Source organism: Meleagris gallopavo, chromosome 7 (genome assembly GCF_000146605.3).
Source record: "Meleagris gallopavo isolate NT-WF06-2002-E0010 breed Aviagen turkey brand Nicholas breeding stock chromosome 7, Turkey_5.1, whole genome shotgun sequence".
Lineage (NCBI taxonomy): Eukaryota > Metazoa > Chordata > Aves > Galliformes > Phasianidae > Meleagris > Meleagris gallopavo.
This window is the reverse complement of record NC_015017.2, coordinates 1,301,215-1,313,691: the sequence shown is the minus strand read 5'-3', so window position 1 is coordinate 1,313,691 and position 12,477 is coordinate 1,301,215.

The window sequence follows — 12,477 nt, the reverse complement described above, 5'->3', positions numbered from 1 at the left end:
TGTTTAACTTGCTTTGTTCGCTATTAGCTCCTTCAGGGTAATTTTCCAGTTTCTCTGCATGAGCCCTCTGTCCTATGCAAGGTGTAACCTGCAAGAAAAAGAAAACCCACACAGTGTTTGAGCCTTGTGTGGAGGAAAGGAGACTCCAGCCCTCTGAGACCATGATTGCACCACAGAGCCCATTAAACCGTCTCCAGGTACATGCACTTCTCACTTCTTCCACCACTTTCTCCCCCTGATGCATATGTACAAGCTCTGTTTTGCACTTTTTTCCCTTTTTTTCTTTTTCTTTTTTGTTTGTTTTGTTTATGCTTTAGAGACAAATGAAATCTGCTTTTGTTTACTGGAAAGTATGCTTTATTTTCTCATCACCGAGCATCTGGTGTTTGTAAAAGGCACAACAAATCTTTCCAACAGCAAATCATCCCGTCTGAGAATGCCTGGCCAGGAGCTCCATGTGTGCCATGATCATTATCCTAAAAAGGTACTAAAATGGCCAAACACAGAAAATGCTGGCCAAGCTGGCAGCCCATCAGTGGAAAACCACAGGTAAGATGCTGGACATTCATGTTGCCTATCAAATGTATGCTTATTGAAGTCTGTGAGTTAACAGAGGACTTGATTAAGCCTTTGCCTGAAAGCTTTGTGCACGAAGGAAGTGGGGGTAGATGGCACCAGGAGTCTCCAGGGACCCACTGCCATGCATCTGCATCCGAAACAAGAATAAAAAAGTCACAGCAGGGGACAAGATGCATTCAGAAAATATCTAGATGCATTTCAGGGAATTTGGTTAAGATGAGCACCTGGCCCAGACTGATGGAATCAGCCATTATGTCTCCATACTCAGCCACCTTCTATCACTTTGAAACTGGGAAGAAAATTAAAGCCACAATGGGCAAGGTAGACCAGGACTGCCATTAGCACTGATTAATGGCTTCAAGTGTCCCCTCAGAAAGCAGCAGGATGATGTATGATCTGCACACAGCCCACTCCCTGTGGCACAGGATTTCTATAAGCTTTCCAAACATACCAGGGTGAGGTGATACTTGCAGACATGGCGTTTTCTGTGATGGCATCTTTCCACAACCATCTGAAAGCCACTAGGGGAATGTGGAAGCTGGTTTCCAGCCATAATTCGTTTGGCCAACTCTGCACTTGCCTTTAATTTTAATAATTTGGCGATATCCATTTATTTGACGTCTTGCAAAGAGGGGTCTGCATTTGCTCAGAGAAAATGAGAGTTGAAGGATGGTAAAATGCCTTCATAAATTGCAAGTTAAATTAAGAAGTCTCCTTAAAAGCACTGAGCTCTTAGCCCCGTGCAGTGTCAGTTTATGGCATTGAGAGCTGTGGTCCCGTTTGGAGGCCCAGAATGCTAAGGAGGCACAGGAAGTGGGGTCAATTGTTTTGTGGGCGTTTCTGGCCTTTCCGAGCCCATTTTCATTAGTGGTTGGGGCATAGTAAAGGAGTCATATGGTTTTTTTCATTTCTCACAGCACACAGTTTTTGCCAACAAATCTTCATTTTCAAAATTTTCAGCATTTGAACATTTCATGTCAATACAAAAGCTGTACCTGAAAATTTTCTCTTTTATTTGATCATATCAATATTATTCTGTAGTACTGTAGTGAAAATAAATTGTCTTGTTATGCAATAGTGTAAGCACTTATTATTTCTAAATCATTACTAGCATCTGCAACTGGGCTTTGATTGGGACATACTGTTGTGATTTTTTTTTTTTTTCAGAGCATCCATTTCTTATGCTTTAGTGAAATTGTGATGATTTGAGATCACAAAATCACAGTTGTTGGAAGGGACCTCAAGAGATCATCGAGTCTAACTCCCCTGTTAAAGCAGGTACCCTACAATAGCTCACACGGGTAGGTCATGAGCATCTCCATAGAGGGAGACACTCTGGGCAACCTGTTCCAGTGCTCTGTCACCCTTACTGTAAAGAAGTTCTTCCACGTGTTAGTACAGAACTTCCTGTGTTCAAGTTTTAGACCATTACTCCTTGTCCTATCGTTGCACACTGTTGGGAAGAGCCTGGCCTCATCCATTTGCCTCCCGCTTTCCTTTAGATATTTATAAACATGTATCAGATCCCCTCTCAGTCTTTTTATGCCCAGAAATGTGGAGTATATTGTTCTCACCATGTGATGAAACATGGTAAAAAACAAAAAGGAAGCCAAACACGAAATAAAATCAACCCTTACAATTCTACATGACAATACAAAGTGCTATGTTTCACAAAATTTGTATTTTTATGAAAAGGCTTTTCTTTCAAATGACTTCCTTCCATACATTTCCACTGAAAGAAATATAACGTGATGTCGAATAATGGTTTTTTTTTTAATTTTATTATTATAATGACAGCTGTCTGGAGGGGCTACAGTCTTTGTGACATTGTGTAACACTTTGTGAAGACTTCCTCACATCTCAGCACCATCCTAGCACTTAGACACTCACCTCCAGATTCTTTTTGTTGAGTTGGAAAGGAATTTTCCTTTAAAGTAAATGTGTTGTAAGACCTTCTGTTGTTTAAGGGCATCTGAGTCCTTACTTCATCAAAGCGAGCATTAAAGCCTCCTATAAATACTGCCTTGGAAAGCAGAAGTTTTCAATTACCACAACTCCTCTCCTGATATCAGTTCCTATAATGATCAGCCTCCATTAGTGCAACTTTCTTTAAGTCAGAGCACCAAAGCAGATTTCTGCTTCCCCAGAGCTGGTGGCTGCTACCTGTCTGGAGGTGGGTCATCTGCATGTTCTGGCTGCTGTTTCCCTCCCTTCTTCAGCAGTTACATGGATCTCATGGCACAGCACTGTGGCATCCTGTCCCAAGTGCCCTTTGCTCAAAGCAGAACTACTGCCTATAGCCTGTCTGAAATTTGTAGGTTGAGAACTTGGCATCCTGAGATGGTCTGGTCCATCTTACCAGGAGTTGTTCTTGCAGTTTAGTCTGTAAACCTTCAGTTTATTGATAATAAGTATTTTATGCATTGTAGACTATGAATGATTCAAAGATGCCAGTGAAGCATATTGTGCCACTGCAAACAAGTCTAGGAAGTTTTACTGTTCCCATTGCTGGTGCATGAATCCTGTTTCTCTTTGCTCTGTACATGTGAAACTGTATGGAGAGGGGCCAAAAGAAAAGAGTGCAGGTACAGATGAATTCTATAATATTATAGCTAAAAGATAAGAAGCAGGACTGTTAAAGGACGCTTGAGCATTGAGATTTCCATAGCACTGAGAAAAGATTCATTGCCAATGTGAAGTGCCATGGATTTGTGTTTGCTCCCCAGCATTTAAAATGCTGTGGCTACATACTGAGTATGCACCATTCCACTTCAAACCAGCACAGATAGCCTTGGCTCAATATGCATTGACGTGGGACCTTCTTCAGGGTCCAGCATGAATATGGACAACACCACCCTGCCATTTGGAAGAAATGATCTAACTGGCGATGCATTCGTTTCCAGCGTCTGTGGAAATGGTAAATAGGCTGGTGAAGGGGATGTCAATGGGTGTCCGCTGTGAATTTGGCTTTCTGTTTTTTCTTTTCTCTTTTATGAAAAATGAGTCACATGGCTTTGAAGTACCCGGTCTTTTTAGCATGGGTCAGATGTTGAAACATAACTAAAGATGTTACACGGGCTAATTAAATCAGTGCATCTGGCTTGCATATCTGCAGATAGATTTCCATGGAAAATAGTTCATATGCCATAAATGTCATTAGAAGTTTAGATTACAAATCAAATGGATCTTCTGTTCTTCCACATACCACCTTGCTTTCAAATTGGGTTTAGGCTACTAAAGGGAGCCTTGTCTGCTTCGGTGCATGTTTGGCTCTTGAGCAGTTGGCATTTCAAGTCTAGAGCTCTGCTGCTCTCAGGAAGGTAACCTGAAGTTTCTAACCAGGTAACTATCCAGAATTTTGTCTTGAAGATAAAGGCCTAAAACTTCCCATTTGCCTTCTCTGTAGACAGTAACAAGACAAAGGAGAGGGCAACAAGCTCTCTGGTTTGATGTGACTCAGATGCATGCTGAGCTCAGCAGCACACTGGTTCCATGGGAAGGTGTGAGCCAGGAAGCCTCCGGACCTGGGATAGATTCCCCATTTTCTCAGTGACTCAGGTTTTTCCTTCACGTTACCTTTTCTACTCAGATTTCCCCACGTCCCAGCGAGGTCGCTGTGGGCAAGTGCCACGTGTGCTCCTTGTGATTCATCGCTAGCAGGAATGCGTGATGTTGGGATGCGGAAAGCCCACGGCTGGCGATTCATTTCCATGTAACTAAGTGCTGACGTTGGTTTATCCCCAGTGGGGTAGGGAGAAAGGATTTTTCATGAAACTACCCCAAATGTTGAAGTCCCCACGTGTTTCAGCTATTACTCACGCTCTCTTAAAAGCAGCCTCTAAAAGAATAGGTCAGAGCCTCCCTTTATGGGAGTCGGCATGGTCCATTGGAGGAGAAAAATCAATTTGTACCAGAAGATTGTAATTAGTTTAGGAATTCAAAAACCCAATGCAAATCTGGTTCTCAAGCAAACACCGTTTTATTGTGAATTCTGAGACAATGCTGCGCCTTTTGCTCTTGTTTCTCAACTGCCTTCCTACCTTCAAATTCAACAAAGTTCTCTGAATCAAGGGCCATACAAGTCCATGATGGTCTTGGAAATAATCAGCGTGCTGAAAATCATCACAGGACAGAAATGTCCCCAGACAGCTGTGGCTTGGGCAATGATAAACCAGTTGATAAACCAACTGCAGAGTAGGCGGGGGATACACCCAACTTATTTGGGCCGCTGGACAGATGGGAGGCATGCAGCATCTGCTTTTTAGGTGTTTTCTGGCTTGTGGTCATTTTGTCAGCCTACATTTGAGCAGGAGCCGATCTCGGTTCTGCCAGGATCCACAAGTTAATCCTTGTTCCATGAGAGAGCCAGAGCTCGCATCCAGCCAGTTCCCTGGGGTGCAGAGAAAGAAAGTCTCTGAGAAATAAACACAGACACAAACAAACACCAGACTTGGCATGCAGCTTTGCAGGCAATAGGAATATCTTTTAGCTTCCCACCGAGGTAATTTGCCTGTGAGGAAGCTTTTCCACTCTGCCCCTTGGCTCCTGAGGAGAGCCTGCATGCCAAAATGCTTCGTGGCCCCTTGAGCTGCTCCTAGGCTGGGCCTTGTGGTTCAGTCTGGCCATCCCACCCTGCAGCTGCCTGGGTGCTCACTGCATTCCCACTGGGTGCTGGGGACCTGGGCTTTGCCTTTTCTTCTGCCCTGGTCTCCTGTGCATGGCACAGCCCTGTGCCCATGTGGGCTGCAGTACTCCTTGTCTTGTCTCATATGAACACAGCCTGTGTGGCCTCTCATTAGTTGTGCTCCAAAGCATTTATTGAAAAGGGAATCATAGAATTGTGGAATCATAGAACAGCCTTGGCTGAAAAGGACCACAATGATCATTTAGTTTCAACATCCAGTGCCATGTGCAGGGTCACCAACGACCAGACCAGGCTGCCCAGAGCCACATCCAGGCTGGCCTTGAATGTATCCAAGGAGTCTAAAGGGAATCCCACCACTTTGTTCTGAGAGGGGACAAACCTTGTCTAAACCACAACTAAATGCACTTCTGGAGATGTGTGTTGAACCTACTCCTCTGTAAGTCATGGAGTCAGAGAATCACAGAATCAGTTTAGATTGGAAAATATCCATGAGATCATCAAGTCCAACCACTAAGCCACATCCTCATGTACCACATCTATACATCTCTTAAACACCTCCAGGGACAGGTGCTCCACTGTCTCCCTGAGCAGCCCTTCCATTGCCTGATCACCCTATGAATAATAAATTCTTTATGATGGTATAATCTGAATCTCCCCGTGTGCATCTTGAGGCTGTATTCCACTTGTCACCTGAGAAGAGACCACTTTCTTTTTGTGCATTTTATTGCAATTCTTACTACTCATGCAGAAATTTCCTTAAATCTCCTTGAGATTGTTCTGATTTTCTCCTACATCTCACAGGAAAAGATGCTAAGATTTTCTAGTTCTGTGGTTTCCTTTTAGTTTGGTATTGATGAAGCTTGTTTCAAAAAACAATTTCAAGTGTAAATGGAAACTGGCTATGCATGGGGCCACTAAGAAAAATGAATGTAAGACAGGGAATAGAAAGTATTTAGCTGTGTAAAGTCTAGTAAATATTCACTATGGGAAACAAATGGCTGTTTTGAAGCTTAGGCTGGAGGTGCTTTAAAATATATCATTCATCAAAGTGAAAGACAGCTTATTTCTCATTGATCTCTCTTTAGGCAAAAGCAGTTTTCCTCAGGACTGTCTCTGTGCTTGTATCCTAGAAGCATGACCATGTTTCGTGCCAAGCAAGGAAAGTTACACCCTACGGTTTTTGAATTACAAATGGGAAATCCATACTGTTTTGGAATAAACAGCACTGGCCATTAGGCAGTCTATTTGGTTACTATTTGGTTACAACTGCATGAGGAACAGCTCTAGTGGAAAAAAAGAGAAGCAGCAGTAACAGTCAATCGTCACTTTTTTTTTTCCTGCTTGGAAAACTTGGAGTTTTATGGCCTACAAACCACAAATTAGAATTGCAGGCAACAGATAAAGCTTCAGTATAAATTCAACTATGTCAGTGCCTGTTGGCAATTGCAACAGGGCAGTTGTCAAAATGCCCCTTCAACAGTTATTGCCTGAACAGGGCCCTTCCTAGCAGTGAGTGACACCATATGGATCTGGACCTGTTTGCAAAGATAGAGCATCCCTGGGGGGACCCTGCTGCAGCTAAGTGCTGCTCCTCTGGCTGCTGGGCCCTTCTGGAGTGACGACCAGTGAGGAGGCTGCTGCTCTTCCTGAAGTTGGCATCGGACGTCTTTGTAAAGTGGCAGCAACCAGTAAGTCTTAAATGGTTTCTCTAGGAATTTCTCCACCCTCCATTTTCTCCAAAGGGTCCCCAAACTGACCTATTTCTTTCTTCCTACAAAAAGCAGATCATTTGTCCAGGTAGGAGGACTTGAACCAGCTGGTCTTCAGGAAATGAATCCCCCGTGCTTGTTTGTCCTTCCTCTTTGAAAGTTTTCTGTAATTTCTGCCCTGTACCTATCTGGCTGTTGTTTAAGCAGGTGCTTTGTCCTTCATCATGAGTTTCACCATGCTGCCATGAAAGGACACAATCCTCCCCAAGGGTCTTGTTCACATGGGCCAGGATATGGCTACTGGATGAACAAAATGTTTCTGATGTCCTGGAGTGGATTCCACTGCTCAAAGACATTGCCACTACAGTACTGGCGAGTTATGCTGCCAAGTCTCCCACCACTGATCTAGAAGGATACTAGAGAATGGAATTAAAGAATCTTTAAGTTTGGAAAAGACCTCTAAGATCATCTAGTCCAACCATCAACCCACTCCCACCATGCCCACTGATAGTGTCTTGCAGTACCTCATCTCCACATTTGTTCAACACCTCTAGTGTGCCTCCACCATTCACCTTGGCAGCCTGTTCAAATATCTTACTAGATTCTGGCTTTCAGAGAGGAAGCAGACCTGCCTTTTGCTCTTAAATTCTCTATCCAGGCCCATAGATGAGGACTCTACTATCTCTGATTAATTTGTGATCATTGTTCTCTAATAGCTCCTGGGGATGGAGGAAGAAGAGAGATAAATGGAGAGGAGTACTCAAGATCTAATTTTAAGGATCTTCATAGAATGGTCTGGGTTGAAAACGACCTCAAATATCATCTAGACCCCTGCTATGTGCAGGGTCACCAACCACCAGGCCAGGCTGCCCAGAGCCACATCCAGCCTGGCCTTGAATGCCTCCAGGAATGGAGCATCCACAACCTCTCTGGGCAACCTGTTCCTATGTGTCATCTTAAGATGTCCTGATACAATCTTTACCACTGAACCAAAATTCTCAACTTTTGTGTAGGTGGTCTGATGGGTAATTTTATCAAAGTTCACCCAGACAAATCAGGAAATGCCTTTTCTGCCAGGAACAGCCCCAGGTGACAGTTTCTCTTCCAGGCACCAAGAGGATGGTAGGAATTGTAGTACTACCATTAGACATGCTGAGACATCACTGTTGTGATGCTGTGGTCTCTGCCCAAGGCCACAGTTTGAGGGAAACAGGCCACAGTTTTGAGTTTTGATTCTACATTTTCCTGCTTAGACAAGTGTTTTCAGAAGTACTTCAATGACTTAGTGTGAATGTTAGGAAAATGTGTCACTTTGTCACTTCCTAAGCCATGAGGACTGTTAGCTGAGCTAGTACATTATGTTGTTGAGGATAATAAATGGAGTTCTACTGGCTTCTCTTGGAAGATAGAGCTGAGATCTCAAGGTATCCCTTAAGGGAAGAAGCAAAGAATTTATCCTTGCTAATAAGAAAGAGCTCATAACCTTTCACAACCTTTGTCTTTCGTATCTGCTGTTGTTCTTGATAACCAGAGTAGATGTGTAGGGCAGTATGGCCCATTTTTACAGCTGAGGAAGTTTTCCTTGGGTATTCACAGACAGCAGACAAAAATGCTGGGAGAGCATTAGGAGAAGCTTGGGTCCCTACATTCTGCTTTGGGATAGTCAGAGCATAGGTTTGTTGCTCACAAACACGTTTGGACTCCTTTCAGATTGAAGGCAGGACTTCAAGTGGGATCAAAGCAATTTCAGAGCATCCCAGGAGCATTCTTAGAACTGCATATTTAAAAGATGCGAAAGCAATGTGCCTTTTTTTTCCCTTGTCCTCCGTGCCAACAGCAGAGACACAAAATGGCTCAGCGAGAATAACCCTTCAGGATATCTTTTATTTTGCATTGTATCCATCTATATTTTGTATTGTATTTAATAGAGGTATTCCTGGCAGCTACCCAGGATTTGAAAGATCACTTTATGGATAAAATTCACATGAGGCCTGTAGCGATAAGGCTATGGCTTTTGCTGGTTGATGTAGAACCTTGTGAAGAGGAGGTGAGGGCTATACGTCAGTTGCACACATCTCCCTATATTTTTTTTCAATTAACCATCACCATTAGCAATTGTATTCAAACAAACAAACAAACAAGCCCAATTAAATGCTAGTTTATTTTTTTTTCTGGCCCCTTAGCCATGAATAATTATGAAATAATCACCAAAGTCTGGTTTCACTTGGCAAATGTTTCCAGGTTTTGTTTTCTTTTTAAATACTTATGGGTTCCAGCAGTCCCCTCACCCCAGCTTATATTTTTTTGGCAGTGATTTCAGCTAGTTGCATTTACTGATGCCTGCTACAGCACAATCAGAAAGCACGTGAGCTTTTTGAATGCATTTCATCTTTACAGTGAACATTTTTCCTGCCTTTATGAATAGCCTGAGCATGCAGCTTTTCTGTGCATGTGGCCCCAGACTACACCCCACTGCAAAAGTGGCAACAGCTGCTGGCAGCACGAGTTTTCTCCCAGTTAGACATCAATGTGCAGGCAGGATCTAACCAGGCCCCCAAGTCTTTAATCGAGCTAATTGCATGTGGTTTAAGCCACGTTGAAGCTCAGTTCCAAGTTTGGTGTTAGATTTATGTACTACGAGCGGGTGTAGAGAGAGCCTTGGATGTGTGTGAAGGTCAGTGGTTTGAGTTCACGTGAGTTCAAGAAAACAGTTTTCTACTTTGGTGTACCTAGCTTCGATCTCCACTCTTTCCTCATCCCCCTTTTGTGTTTTGGTTTCACCCAAAGCAAAGCCCAAGCAGAACTCTGCCAAAGTTCACTTAGTTTCAAGCTTGAATGGGAAACAACTGAATTTCATCTGATTTTCACCCAGAGCAATAAATCACTTCAGGCTGGCCTGTTGCACAGCATGGTTTTATGGAGGGCTGGGGAACCTTTTGGTAGGGCAGGCAGGAATATAGAGTTCAAGTTCATATTGCAGCCACAAAAAGAAGAAAAAAAAAAAAAGAAAAAAAAATGGATCAGTGCAGCCATTATGTGGAGGCAGGTGCATTTCTTTCACTCACAGTCTAGGTTGTGTTGGATTCCAGGTGTCCAAAATGAAGTTTTCCCCTGTTTTACTTTTGGAAAACTCGCTGGTGCCTTAACATATCATCATACTTCTTTAGTCAGGAAAGGTGGTGGGGAGGTGGGGGTCTGAGGACAAGCTGTGTTATTTCATTGCTGACATTTTTATTACACTGTGTTGTGTAATGCTGTGGGAAAAATCACCAAGGCAGATTCCTTGGGAAGGTTTTATAAGGGCCCCTATCAGCTACCTTCTCTAATGGCATCCTTCATTTCCTCCTGCCCTGAAGATCTCCCCTGACCCCAGGGAAGCCTGCTGGGAATAACACTTACCATTTTGCTGGTTTCTTACTTTTCCATTTGGCAAGTGTCTTATTTTCCCATTTCTCCTTTTCTTAGACGATATGAGAGTTTTTTCAAAACATGTTGTTTTCTAATTTTGCATAAGAGCACATATAGGCAGGAAAAAAAAAAGGATGCATATACATTGCATATATCCTGTCTGCAGTGTTAATATTTGTTGTATATCTTCCTTTTTGTTGGTGGAGTTTCTGCATATCATGGCATACTTGACAGCAAAAAACGGTTTAGGGAAGGGAAGGGAAGGGAAAAAGGGAAGGGAAAAAGGGAAGGGAAGGTGGTGAGTTCTGCTGGCCAGTGTGAGAAAGGTGTATTGTGTGTATTGCACAATCTCCATGACTGTCTCCTCATCTAAATTCTAAATCTACTGTTTTCTGTATGTCTGCCAAGGATTTTAGCTAGGCAACTAGGCAGGGAGAAGGAAGGGCTCTGATACCCATGAGTGACCTAACCCACATAGATGGAAATCAGACTCAAGGCAATTCTTTCCTTTAGCTGATGCAACATGATATATGGCTTGGAGCTAGGTTCCTCCAAAGCACAGCTATTTGTATGCATTCACTTTTTCATTTCACTTTTTCACATTTTTAGGAATTCTGATAGCATCTGATAGGTTGAGATTCTGAAAGGCATTTCCTGTGAGGCACCAGCATCTTCATGGCAGCTGGAGCACTGGCTATAATGATCTGTCCTATTCTCCTTATCTTCAGTAGCCTTCCATATCTCCAATCTGCCTGTGTCTCTGCATACTGAGAAATGATTGTGGTTGTCATCATACGTGCCTTACTCTCATCCTCCCCAGCTGTGGATTCCCTTACTGAGATCAGACTTGGTAGACCATATCCAGGGATTTGGTTGTAATGATTTGAAGTGAATATTGCATTTGGCTTCAGAAATCTCTTTCTTTCCTTCCGTCTTCCTTTGTGTAGGTCCTTTCTCTCTCAGAGCCTGTTTTCTGGCCAGCTGCAGCCTGATGTTTACTCAGCTGGGGTGAATAACTTTCCTTTCTGTGTCTCTGCTGTGCTGCGTGTTGTCACTACATGGGCCAATGGAGATGGCCTCCCTGCTCCATCCATATCAGCTTCTGACCTGAGTTATCTGCTGGCAGACCAGCAGCACTGAAGTCAGTGTGAATGCAGGCATCCATAGAAACGTTCTCACACAGCAGAGGGACTGAGCTGTCATTGCCTTGAGAGTGCCTGGTGAGGTTTGGTCAGCTTTCCAAGCTGAAAATATGGAGGTTGAAGACCAAGTGCTGAAGACAGAAGAAACTTCATCCTTGCTTTGTGAGGCACAGGGATCCCATAGGTCATGATTAGATAGTCTTAAGTTGACTTATGGTTATTGCTTCTTGTCTTTTTATTTATTTGCCAAGAGTAAAAGACAGTGGGCTTTTCTGTGTCATGAAACTGATGACTGAACACAGTTGAACACCAAAGGAAGCAATGGGAAATATTTGTCATACCCGGAAAAACCTTTTCTTCTTCCACTTTTTGCTTCCCTAGTTCTAGTAGACACGTCCACTCTTAGTCTTTCCTTGATGGAACCTCAGGATTTCTCTTGATTCTTGGTGCTTAAGAAATAAATTTGGGGGTGATCTGTGAGAGGCTTGTTTAGATTGGGACAGCTCCAAATAGCCCTTCTGCTCTAATAATGATATCCCACTGCATTAAACTCCCAAATCCCAGCATTTCAGGGGAAAAAAAAGAAGTCTATTTTAGGCTTTCTGAGGTTTGGACCTCTCCCTGTGTCCTGTCAAGCACATGGCATGGGGGCCCTTCTATTTCATGGAAGAGGGATGGAAAGCATTTATGAAGAAGGAATGCACTGGGATAAATTTAAAGGTGCTTTGCAAGTCCTCAGTCAGAATTCTCGGTTCTCCAAGATTTTATTTTCCATGGGCTTGTGGCAGTGTTGAGGTGCCACAAGTCCAAAGAGAGGAAGGTTGAATTAAACAGTGATTGGTGTTGAAGCCTTGCAGCCAACACGGGAATGAATCCAATGAGTGGAAGGAAAAATATTATTAGTAATTATAAGAAGAAGATGAAGATGGCCAGAATCAGAAATGTGTTCTGGAATCCTCCAAAAATAGTACAAAAGAGATGCCAAACCTAACAA